Source organism: Narcine bancroftii, chromosome 2, assembly GCF_036971445.1.
Source record: "Narcine bancroftii isolate sNarBan1 chromosome 2, sNarBan1.hap1, whole genome shotgun sequence".
Classification (NCBI taxonomy): Eukaryota; Metazoa; Chordata; class Chondrichthyes; order Torpediniformes; family Narcinidae; genus Narcine; species Narcine bancroftii.
In genome coordinates this window covers 154,592,661-154,605,814 of record NC_091470.1, presented here as the reverse complement: position 1 = coordinate 154,605,814, position 13,154 = coordinate 154,592,661, and the positions used below count along the sequence as shown (strand labels likewise).

The 13,154-nt window shown below is 42.8% G+C and overlaps 1 protein-coding gene across 4 annotated transcripts in view; it reads left to right on the top strand.

The window, feature by feature from the left end:
- The window catches only part of LOC138754419 (segment polarity protein dishevelled homolog DVL-1-like), a 131,164-nt gene that overhangs the window by 43,395 nt on the left and 74,615 nt on the right, over positions 1–13,154 (top strand). The gene's annotated exons all lie outside the window — the stretch shown is intronic.

The window sequence follows — 13,154 nt, the reverse complement described above, 5'->3', positions numbered from 1 at the left end:
CCCAGCACCGATCCGTATGGATCACCTGTGATCACAGAACTTCAGGCGGAAAACCATTCTCCTCTATGGCAAAACCAACTTTGAATTCAATCCACCAAGACACCATTTGGATTTCAAATTTATTAAATAGTTTCAAAATTTACTGCACAATATTGACTGACCTGTGAACAGGAATTGGGAATCTAGATTATTTTGCCCTTTCTAAAGTGTGTTTAAGTTTTAAATTGAAGTTTATTTGTCACAAAATAAATTGTACAGTGAGAAAGAGTTCTGCGAACAGACATTTTATCTTCAACATTATAAGCAGCCCATGTATAGAGTGCGATTACAGAGTATAGGATTTCAATGAAAGGGAAATTAAATTAGCAGTAAACAAGGGCAGCATGAGAGCACTGTTATGAAATTCATTTAGGAGCCTGATAACTGCAGGAAAAAAACTGTTTTTCAGCCTTTTGATGCATGCTTTCACACTTTTGGGCCTTCTCTTCCAATGGAAGGAGGGAGAAGAGAGTGTGTCTGGGCTGTGATGAGTCTTTCATTACGTATGTTGGCATACTGAAAGACCCATCACACATACCGAGGCAATGGGAGATGAGCAATGCAGCAAAACTCTAATTATTGCTAACTCAGTATGTGGATACAGTAAATTCTCCTGCAACCAGCAACCGGGAAAAAAAAAATCATGGAAAATAAGTACGTTTTTTAAAAAAAAAATGCAAGTTTAAAATTGGCGCACTTCGTTGTTAGTTCACTAATCACGCAACACACAATCTCAAGCAACCGTAAAATTTATTTATCCGGCATCTACCAATCCCCATAGGTGCCAGATACCTGGGGTTTTACTGTACATCATTGTTGGTGTAAATAGTTGCTGACACATAATCCATAGGACTGTGGTTCTCTCAAAGGTGTGACAGATTTCTTGTTCTCTTTTTGACTTTGTTGAGGTGCCAGCTACTTGCCACATTAAAGGAACAGCCAAAGAATTCTCCTTTCCCTGATTCTGTTTTTGCTTTCTGGTGAGAGAGTGCCTTGCAGCACAGAAAGAGGTATTTAGCTGTCAATCATGAGCTAGCTTTTGAATTTTTTTTTCAATCCGTTTCACCCCTGGATGTTGAAAGCCGTGCAAACTTTTCTTTTCGTGATGAAATTGTCCCTTTTCCGAATGGTATTGCTTTTTGATTGGCAGACTTACTGAATATAATACAATCCCTTGCCTGTCATCTTCATTTCATGAGCCCTAACAGTGCATATGATCTTTTGATGGCATTATAAAGGTCTGAACTTCAGATGCTTAACAGAGAAGAATAAGTAAACCATCCATGGGTGAACAGATAATCAAAATTAAGTTTGAGGGGATTTTAAAATGGGCAGAAAGGGCCTGCCTGGATAGAGATGTGGCACAGTTGAGGATTTGGAACCTGTTTCCAATGAATGCAATTCAAAGGAACTGGGAGTTTTCCACCAGTGATGGAACAAAACAAAGGTTTGAGAAGGTGAAGGTCACGGAAAATGCAAGCATGGGAGATGCTCTTTGATGGAGGCCTTTTGACCAGGGTTAAACTGTGAAGCAAAAACTTGATCTGGAGAAATTGAGCAGTTCAAACAGCGTACTTTATGGAGCAAAGGTATCGGGTTTGACCCCTTCATCAAGGTATGGACATAATGTTGGCAGGAATCTGAGTAAAATGGTAGGGGTTGGAAAAGCATGAGGAGGAGCAAAGGCCCACGGGCAACAGATGGGTAAGGGAAGGAGGGCACAATAGCAAACAAGGGGAGGGGGATAGCTCAGTGAATGAGAGGAAAGGGGGAGGAGAGCGACGAAAGGAGCCAAAGGGATAGGGAAAAGAGGGAGTGATCTAGCAGAAACCAGAGAAGTACATGGTAATGCCATCTGGTTGGAGAGTACCCAGACTGGGAGATTGCTTTGTTGAGCATCTTTGCTTTGTTCTCATCAATGACTCAGATCTCCTAGTGGCCAACCATTTCATTTCTGTGCCCCACTCCCACACTAACATATCTATCCATAGCCTCGTGCACTGCCAAACCAAGGACACCTATAAATTGGAGAACACCTAATATTCTGTCTGGGCACTCTCTAACTGGATGGCATGAACACTGACTTCTTCAGTTTCTGCTAGACGACTCCCCATTCTCCCTCTCTCCCCTATCCCTTTGTCTCCTTTCCTCTAGTTCTCCACCCCCTTCCCATTCATAGAGCAATCCCCCTTCCCCCGTTTGTTGTTATGCCCTCCCTCCCTTATCCACCTATTCCCTCTTGCCTGTGGGCCTGTGCTCTTGCCCCGCCCCCCCAACCCCATCATTTTATTTAGACACCTGCCTACATTTTGCTTCAATCACTGTATCTGCAGACCTACGTGTTTACTTCACGTACTGTGAAGTGCTTTTGAATTATTCTTTATTTGTGTGTCAGTCTTCTGCATTGTCATTGATAGTACTTTGTCTCAATCTCACGTTTGTCTACGAAGCTGCACCGTGAGATCTTAACTTTGTAATTTCAGGAAAGACAGCATGTCATTTTAAATTGAAGCTTTAAACATTGACAGATTATGCACAACACACTCAGGCCCAGGTTTTCCTCTGAATGGAGATCTGCTACTCCAATGGCTGCTTTAACTACTCCCTTATAAATCCTCAGCTTTGCATTCTTGTTTTCACCTTTTCTTTGTGTTGCTACAGCAACCATTTAGAGGATTGATTTGCATTTGGAGAACTGGTTCTGGGAATTAATCAGTGATAAGACTTAGCACAGGCTGCTTCACCCACACAGCTCCATGCACCTTTATTTACTTTATGCACCTTTCTGCCACAGTCACCGATAGTTGATCTCCTGATCATTCACAAGGACAGAGTGATTTGATTTAATTTTGGAATTGTGCATGGAGACCAGAATTTAAGGTAGAGATGGATAAATATTTGAACGATCAAAGAATTGAAGGTTATGGGGAATTGGCACAGAAGAGGCGCTGAGGCCAGCGTAGATCAACCATAACCCCGTTAAACGGCAGGGCAGGGGTGGGGGCCTAATTGTTTGTTTGTTCCTGCTCCTATTTGATTGTGAAGCATATCGTTGGAGTCACATTTGGCTGGACTGAATAAGGGCAGGGTATTTCATTTCCAGGAGAATGTCAGTGAATTAAATTGTTTTTCATTGACAGTATTTATTGCCTGATGCTATCGTTTTCTTTAAAACATTCTAGATTTATTAAATTAAGTAAATTTAAATTCCATGGCTGCTGCGGTGGGAATTTGACTCCCATTTCTGGATCAAGAGATCAGTCCAATAACAACCACTGGTCCCAGAATGTTCCATGGGATCATGTTGCCTTGTTTGCGACATCTCAACAGTGACTACATTTCCAAAATATTTCACAGGCTGCAAAAGCTTTTTAGTGACATGAAAATACTTTATAAATGCACATCGTACTTTTGTTTTGTCAATAAAGACTAGAAAATATTAAAAGTGTGCAGTGCCAATTCATATAATGTTCTTGATATTAGTTTGCCAACAAAGTGGTCAGTGTCTCTGTGTTCCAACCAGATAAAAGCACAGAAACTTACAAAGTAGAAATAGGGTTAAGCTATTCTGCTGATTGAGTCTCCTCCACGGTTCAGTTTGATTGTGGTTGACCGTCCACTTGCGGGTCCTGTTCCTACCTTCTGCCTATATCCCTTGATCGGGTTGGCATAAAGGAAAATGTATGTTTCCTGATCTATTCCACTGACTTGGTCTCCACTGCCAGAGAATTCCACTGATTCTTCAATCTCTTGTAAAGAAATTTCTCCTGATCTCCGTTCTAAATGACCTGTTACACTACTTGAGTCTATTACTCTGGTTCTGGATACCCCAAACCATCAAGAACTTCCCTCCTATCAGAATCTGGATTTGTTCTCATGAGCAAGTCATGAAATTCGGTGTTTTGTGGCAGCATCATGGTGTAAACATACATATTATAACCATCAAATGACATTACAATAAAAATAAAGTAATTAATAACAATAACAGTGCACAAAAAGTAAGTCAGTGTTTTTGGTTCATTGATTATTCAGGAATCTGACGACAGCGGGGAAGAAGCTGTCCTCATGCTGCTGAGTGCTCATCTTTGGGCTCCTGTACCTTTTCCCTGATGGTAGCAGAGCGAAGAGGGCATGGCCTGGATGATGGGGGTCTTTGAGGATAGAGGCTGCTTTATTTTTATATAAATACACTGCCTCATGTAGATGTCCTGGATGGAGCGGTCTGGTACCGGTCACAGGCTGAGCTTATTCTTGTCCTGAGTTTTGGCGCCTCCAACCAGCCAAAATGCTCTCCATGGTTCAACTGTAGAAGTTTTACGAGAGTGTTCAGACACATCGCAAAGTATAACCGCTGGTGAGCTTTCTTTGTGACTACATCAACGGCAGGCTCCAGGACAGATCCTCAGAGATGTTAACACATAGGAATTTGAAGTTCTTGACCCTCTCCCCTACTGAGCCCTTGATGAGGATTGGGTCGTGTTCCAATTCCCAATTCCTCCTGAATTCCACAATCATCTTCTTGGTTTTGATGACGTCGAGCACAAAGTTGTTGTCATTATACCATTCAATGAGCTGATCTATCTCCCTCCTGTATGCTTCCTCATTGCCATTTGTGATTCTGCCGACAACTGTGGTGTCATCAGTAAACTTGAAGAAAACATTGGAATTGTGCCTGGCCGCACAGTCATAACAAGCAGAGCAGTGGGCTAAGCATGCATCCTTAGGGTGCGCCTGTGTTGATGATCAGTGAGGAGGAGACGTTGTTTCCAATTCATACTGGCTGGTCTTCCAATGAGTCAAGGATCCAGTTGGAGAGGGGGGTAGAGAGGCCTAGAGTTTATCTGTTTTTTGTGACCTTTACTAAATGACCTTTAGCATGTGGTGCTGTAGATTATCTTGAGATTACTGCCTTCGGAGTTTACTTTCCAATTTTCCCTTCAAACCCTACAATTTACAGGATCTAATCCTCTTGTTTTAACCTATGTCATGAAACCACTTGGTGTGACGACTCTGATCACCCTTCCCCTCTATTCTGATGACATCCAGGTGCTCTGAGCCAACCCGAGCGGCAATACACTGTTCTGGAGTCTCATTTTGCAGCCACAAAAATGCTACTTCTTTCCCTTGTGATTGAATTGCCCAAAGCTCTAAGCCTTCCCCCTTTATCCCTCCCACCTGTTTCTTTGGCTTGGCTTCGCGGACGAAGATTTATGGAGGGGGTAAAAAGTCCACGTCAGCTGCAGGCTCGTTTGTGGCTGACAAGTCCGATGCGGGACAGGCAGACACGGTTGCAGGGGAAAATTGGTTGGTCGGGGTTGGGTGTTGGGTTTTTCCTCCTTTGCCTTTTGTCAGTGAGGTGGGCTCTGCGGTCTTCTTCAAAGGAGGTTGCTGCCCGCCAAACTGTGAGGCGCCAAGATGCACGGTTTGAGGCGTTATCAGCCCACTGGCGGTGGTCAATGTGGCAGGCACCAAGAGATTTCTTTAGGTAGTCCTTGTACCTTTTCTTTGGTGCACCTCTGTCACGGTGGCCAGTGGAGAGCTCGCCATATAACACGATCTTGGGAAGGCGATGGTCCTCCATTCTGGAGACATGACCCACCCAGCGCAGCTGGATCTTCAGCAGCATGGACTCGATGCTGTCGACCTCTGCCATCTTGAGTACTTCGACGTTAGGGATGAAAGCGCTCCAATGGATGTTGAGGATGGAGCGGAGACAACGCTGGTGGAAGCGTTCTAGGAGCCGTAGGTGATGCCGGTAGAGGACCCATGATTCGGAGCCGAACAGGAGTGTGGGTATGACAACGGCTCTGTATACGCTTATCTTTGTGAGGTTTTTCAGTTGGTTGTTTTTCCAGACTCTTTTGTGTAGTCTTCCAAAGGCGCTATTTGCCTTGGCGAGTCTGTTGTCTACCTCATTGTCGATCCTTGCATCCCACCTGTACAGCAGAGCCAAATTGATGAAGCCATCTCCAACCAGATAGCATTAACATTTACTTTTCTGGTTTCTGTTAACCTCTGCCACTCTCCCGGCCCCCCAGACTCTTCCCTTTCCATTCAAGAGAGCTATCCTCTCTCTCGATTTACTTCCCAGTTTTATTTTAATTTTCTGCCCTCCCATATCCACCTCTTCTGCTCCACCTCCTGCCCCACCCATCTTTTTATTCAGGCGCCTGCCTGCTTTTTGTTCACACCTTAAGAAAGGGCTCAGGCCCTAAACATGTATAACTATGTGGATTCCGGGTCCGCGGGGTACTCGCACAAAATGACTTACTTCAACTACAGTCGTGGTTGGATCATTCTTTATTCTGCAGATCGGGTTACTTTTACTCACCGCTACTACTGAAATGCAATTCAGGAGTCAGTGATTAAAAAGTTCCCCCGATCAGCTACAATACATTCTCTTTTATCCTGATCCACTGCATAATATTACCCCAATCATAAAAGACCACAGCTTATCAATACCCAATAGAAAGCTCGTCAAGTATACAAAGGATCTCTCAGTTAATACTGATCAGTGTGCGTACACATGAACAGGTGCTCTATTGTTCTCCAGATGCTGCTGCGACCTTCACTGCTTTCGGGCACATCTCGTTCAACTTGTGGCTGCCTTTTGCTGATTTGTTCTTCCTGTTGTCTCACCACCATGCTGCAAAGCCTGACCTAACTACACTTGCACTAGCCCAACTCTACCTACAGTTTGCACAACTTCCTCATAGCTAGTTTCTGCCTATGAACACTGCATGACCTGCTGAGTTTTCCAGGACTTTTGTGTATTATACAATGATCATAGCATCTGCAGACTTTCTTGTTTAACCCCTCATCAGTATCCTTCTTTTCCTTTGGCTTGGCTTCGCGGATGAAGATTTATGGAGGGGTATGTCCACGTCTGCTGCAGGCTCGTTGGTGACTGACAAGTCCGATGCGGGACAGGCAGGCACGGTTGCAGCGGTTGCAAGGGAAAATTGGTGGGTTGGGGTTGGGTGTTGGGTTTTTCCTCCTTTGTCTTTTGTCAGTGAGATGGGCTCTGCGGTCTTCTTCAAAGGAGGTTGCTGCCCGCCGAACTGTGAGGCGCCAAGATGCACGGTATCCACGATATGTTAAATAAGCGAATGGGGATTCTGCACTGTCCGTCTTTCTTGCCTGATGGTCACTCATTTTTTCCTGATTCCCAGTCATTGCTTCAGTGTGACCTCTTCTTCAGAAGTATTATGTAAATACTTCTTATATTCATCAATGCTACAAATTTAATTTATCTGCAATTCCGGTTCCATAATGCAGCCAACCAGTACCTGTGGCTGGATGTTCTTGCTGCAAAAGTACACATTTTCCAATGTCCCTGATTTTCCGCAAGCTTTGCAGGTGTGAGCTCACCTGGCATGAATTAAGTTTAAAATTAATGCCACACCTCACAATCTCACGACTACGTCTTTATTTCAAATTACTAAATAGTAAAAGTAGCAGAAGTGCTCATCTGATTTTAGTTACCCATCCGTTGTCTCACTTTTGAGTTGCGGCATCAAATTTGCTGCTGGTGCCCTTGTGATATTTAAGTTACTTCCTTCCTTCACATTCCGTATGTTCCAAAACAATAGATGATTGCTTCTTGTGCTGTCACTTGTCATTGACAAGTACTTTGGCAAGTATTAATAAGCATTTGCTCCATTCTTCCCCTAAATAACTGGGATCTGGGGTACTGCTGTAGAAAGTTATACAAACTTGTATCTCTGGCTCCAGCCATTTGATCCTCTTCCTTGGACTGAACCATCTTCCTGTCTGATAGAGAGCAGTCGGTTGGATTTTATTGACTTTCTTGGTAACTCGGTTCTGATGATCATGCACAAGGATCAAAGAAATTCTTACTGAGGCCATAGGAGGGCGATGTGGAAATGTTGAACACTTCACCCGAGTGCTCTAGTGTTTCTGCTTCATTGAAAAGAATCTTAGAAAACAATCTTACCAATAGACTGGCCTCAGAGATGTATGCCAATGTAGCAGACTGTCTGGCTCCACACGAGATAAAAGATGTTAAATTTGATGAGGTGCTGGAAAGATTGCAAAATTATTTCAATCCAACATCCTCAGAGATTGTAGAAAATTACAGAATTAGGACCAGAAGCCAAAGATGAAATGATTGTAATTATACAGTGATGTCAAAGAATTTGTTAAGACATTTTAATGTTGCTGTATTCCTTAATCAAATACTGCTGTTTAAGATTGTGTACAGTTTGACAACTGTGCAAATTCAACTTGCAGGATTTAATCTTTGAGCAGATGCATTGTTGGAGAGGCTTCAAAAAAAATGCTGAGAAGTATTGAGCTCTGCATACAGTGTTGGACATGACTGCAATAAAGGATTGCATCTCCAATGATAAGGGACGAACTAGATGGGTAAAAGCTTCAAGCAATGCAACTGCCCATGTGGCAGTTTGGAGCAGCAAAATAGGGCACGTGAGGTCATGCAACACCACTGAATGGGAATTTGGAAATTTCAAAAATTTGGAAGAGTATGGATCCAATTTTACAACGGATCATCTTTCCAAGTAGGTTTGTCAGGTAATAGTGAAATTTTGTGGAATGCAGATCAAATATTAATATGAAGCATCAAATCTCTGGAAGATAAGGTAGAAGGGAGAACATTAAAACCATTGTAATTCCTATAAATAAGAGAGATTTGGATTGCAAGATAACGTTTGTGCACTGAGAACAGTAGGCAGGTTGCAGATGAATATAGCAGATGAAAAGTGGGATATTGATGAAATTATGGAAACAATATGTTCCAAGAATTGTGTCACAAGAGGTGAGAGTCTCAGAAATGTTCATGTTGACCATTTAATCACAGTACAAGATTCTATATATTTGAGTCATGAAACCCAAAAAAATCTCTCAAAAAATGGGAGTCTACTTGTATGCTGGATACACTTTTGAGACCTTAAATTCAGCTCAAAATCCAATTTGCACTGATCCAATGTATGTCAACCCATGAAAACCAGATTTGGCATATGTCAACCCTTGAAAAACAAAAAAAAACCTGACTATGACAGATAATTATTGAAAACAACATAATTAGAACCCTTCAAAAATCACTATCAATGTCTGAAACCAACAACCCATTTAGATCCCTTCAAAATGACTCTTGCTATCGTCATCTGAAGCAAAGATGGCAGCAAGCACGTCCATACTTTCACTGTTTAAACAGTCATCATATGGGACCTGGTCTTTATCTGATGAGGCGGTTTCAGCTTTGTCATCAATGTCCCATAATAAATCATTTTCCATGCCATCAATTGCACAAGAGATGCCACACTTTTTAAATGATTTTATCACAGCCTCTACTTTAACTTTGTCCCATGCTTTGTGTACAAAGTCATCTTTGGGAGGGCAGACGTACATGCCGGTCAACGGCTTAACTCAGGCATCACGATCTTTGGGGATCAACTTATATGCCAGTCAACAGAAAATGGAGACCACTTATCTGCTGGATATACCATAAAACTCTTAAAATGAGGCTGAAACATAGGGAACGACTTGTATGGTGAGACAAAATTAGTTTGTAAAATATGTTTCAGGAGTTTATTCAGTTTGATGCAGATTGGAGAAGGTTAAGAAGTGTTAACCATTAGTTTGGGGACCAGGGAATTAAAGATGTAGTTTTTTTTATATATATATATATATAACACACATCATATATACACGTGTGCATTTGTGTGTAATATATATGTATGTGTGATGATGTTGGCATCACGAAGATCCTGAGGCAGCTTTCCTTGGTCCCAGCAGAGCTTGAAAAACTCATGCAGTTTGGCATGCAGAGTTTTGCCGCCAGCCTTCCAGACCTCTGGGGGGGATTCCATCCATACCTGCTGCTTTGCCGCTTTTCAGTTGTTCAATTGCCTTATATGTCTCTTCCTGGGTGAGGACCTCATCCAGCTCTAGCCTTAAGGGCTGTTGAGGGAGCTGGAGCAGGACGGATTCTTGGACTGAACGGTTGGCACTGAAAAGAGATTGGAAGTGTTCTGACCATCGGTTGAGGATGGAGATCTTGTCGCTGAGGAGGACTTTGCCGTCTGAGCTGCGCAGCGGGCTTTGGACTTGGGGTGAGGGGCCGTACACAGCCTTTAGAGACTCGTACAAAAACAAAGGCGAGAAATCAGACTGCTCAAACTACAGGGGAATCACGCTGCTCTCCATTGCAGGCAAAATCTTCGCTAGGATTCCCCTAAATAGAATAATACCTAGTGTTGCCAAAAATGTTCTCCCAAAATCACAGTGCGGCTTTCGCGCAAACAGAGGAACTACTGACATGGTCTTTGCCCTCAAACAGCTCCAAGAAAAGTGCAGAGAACAAAACAAAGGACTCTACATCACCTTTGTTGACCTCACCAAAGCCTTCAACACCGTGAGCAGGAAAGGGCTTTGGCAAATACAAGAGCGCCTCGGATGCCCCCCAAAGTTCCTCAACATGGTTATCCAACTGCACGAAAACTAACAAGGTCGGGTCAGATATAGCAATGAGCTCTCTGAACCCTTCTCCATTAACAATGGTGTGAAGCAAGGCTGCATTCTCGCACCAACCCTCTTTTCAATCTTCTTCAGCATGATGCTGAAACAAGCCATGAAAGACCTCAACAATGAAGACGCTGTTTACATCCTGTACTGCACAGATGGCAGTCTCTTCAATCTGAGGCGCCTGCAAGCTCACACCAAGACACAAGAGCAACTTGTCCGTGAACTACTCTTTGCAGACGATGCCGCTTTAGTTGCCCATTCAGAGCCAGCTCTTCAGCGCTTGACGTCCTGTTTTGCGGAAACTGTCAAAATGTTTGGCCTGGAAGTCAGCCTGAAGAAAACTGAGGTCCTCCATCAGCCAACTCCCCACCATGACTACCAGCCCCACCACATCTCCATCGGGCACACAAAACTCAAAACGGTCAACCAATTTACCTATCTCGGCTGCACCATTTCATCGGATGCAAGGATCGACAACGAAATAGATAACAGACTCGCCAAGGCAAATAGCGCCTTTGGAAGACTACACTAAAGAGTCTGGAAAAACAACCAACTGAAAAACCTCACAAAGATTAGCGTATACAGAGCCGTTGTTGTATGTGTGTCTGTTTATATTTATGTGTATATTTTAAGCTAGTTTCACTATTTTAAAGTGGGAAGAGGTGTGTGTGTAAGTAAGTGGGAAGTCATTTGTATATTTGTCCATAAAGTCAAGTTTATTGTCATCTGATTGTACAAGTACAACCCAATGAAACAGCATTCTCTGGTCCTTGGTTCAAAACACGTGGACACACTACCAGATGTAACACGTACAGACAAGCAATACATATTCAGGACAAGTTTTCAGATATACAAATACATATTATTTCATGAATGCGAGAGTCTCGGATGGTCAGTGTGAGCAGTTCCTTTGGTCATTCAGCATTCTTACATCCCGTGGGAAGAAGCTGTTCCTCAGCCTGGTGGTGTTGGTTCTGATACTCCTGTATCTCTTTCCCAATGGAACAGCTGAAAGATGCTGTGTGCGGGTTGGAAGGAGTCCTCAATAATTTTTCATTGCCTTTTCAGACAACGATCTCGGTAGATAACATTGATTGGGGGGAGGGAGATTCCAGTGATGCTCTCTGCAACTCTTATGGTCCTGTGGATTGACGTCTGATGCATTTCTCTGCAGCAATTGTACCACACTGACGCAGCCGGCCAGGATGCTCTCGATAGAGCTCCTGTTGAAGGTTGATGTAATGATGGCCAGTCTTCTTTTCCATTTCATGTATGCATCATTATGTTTATGTGCATAGTCTCCGAACTGTAAATAAACCAGGCATGTTTTCAGATCTGTGCTTCCTGAGAATATTCTAAATGCTCTTCTCAACAGTGGTGGCAGTGCTAAATAGAAAATTAATTTAAAATATCTATGAGGCTGGAGATCTATAGATATGACACTAAGGGTGCGAAGAGACTTTGAATGGTTTTCTTTTGATGAACAATTTATTGTGAATAAAGTCTATTTTTGTTGGGGGGAAAGAAACGTGCTGAGTAAGTTAAGATGAGGTCACTGTGGGGAAGGACCATAATCTAGAGTCCATCTATCACCAGGCATTGAGGGGCTGAGATTGAGGGGAAGCCCCTCAAAAATCAGTGGGAATAATGACAAGGTGCACAGTGGTGGGAATGGTGTAAATAGAGACAGACCACATGCAATTAATATATAATGATGGAAATGTATGGACATGATACTAAGGTTGTGAAGAGGCTGAATGTGTCTTTCTTTTGTAAATTTATTGTGATTAAAGTTTTTTTGTAAAAAAAAGGAAATACCCTCAGTTACATTAGCAGGATATTGTGGAGAGTCGCAGGCATGACACAAGCATTACCGCATATACCTTGTTTACTCTAGATTTATATGTGGATACATTTCTTTTGTTCACTCCATGGCTCAGATGATGTGGAGGTGAAAGGGCCAGTGTTCTCGCTTTTACTTCCTTTTTGCTCTATGAATTGTTCTATGAATACAAATGCATTGAAGTAGACAAAGTCGATTTCCCAGTGGCCAACCCTTTCAATTCGACATTCCACTCCCATGCTGACATGTCTGTCCATGGCCTCATGTACTGTCAAATCACGACCAATTGGAGGAACAAGACGGAATTTTCCATCTAGGCACTTTACAACTGGATGGCATTGACATCGACTTCTCTGCTTTCTGCTAGGCTACTCCCTGTTCTTTCTCCCTGCTGTTCATTCCCTTCTCTCTCCATATTTAAAGCCAAAGTACACTGTTTGACCGAATGAGTTTCTCCAGCATTGTGTTTTTACGGTGTATGGTGACTTTTATGTTTTGCTCACAGTCGATATTTGTTCAGTTGTGCAGAACTATGGGGAATCGGCTGCAGAAAACCATTTGTAATGTGAATCTTCATCTAGAGAAATTTCATGCAGGTACTTCCTGAGCTGGGCAACACAAAATTTGAGCAATAAATCTGAACAATGAAAGTGGTGATGGGCTCACAAGAGGAAGGCTTGAGTTGAATGAGCCCTGATGGCCTCTGCTGCATCAGGGCTAGCTGGAACCCTCATGGCAGATTTTGTAAATAAAAACCTTTACCTTT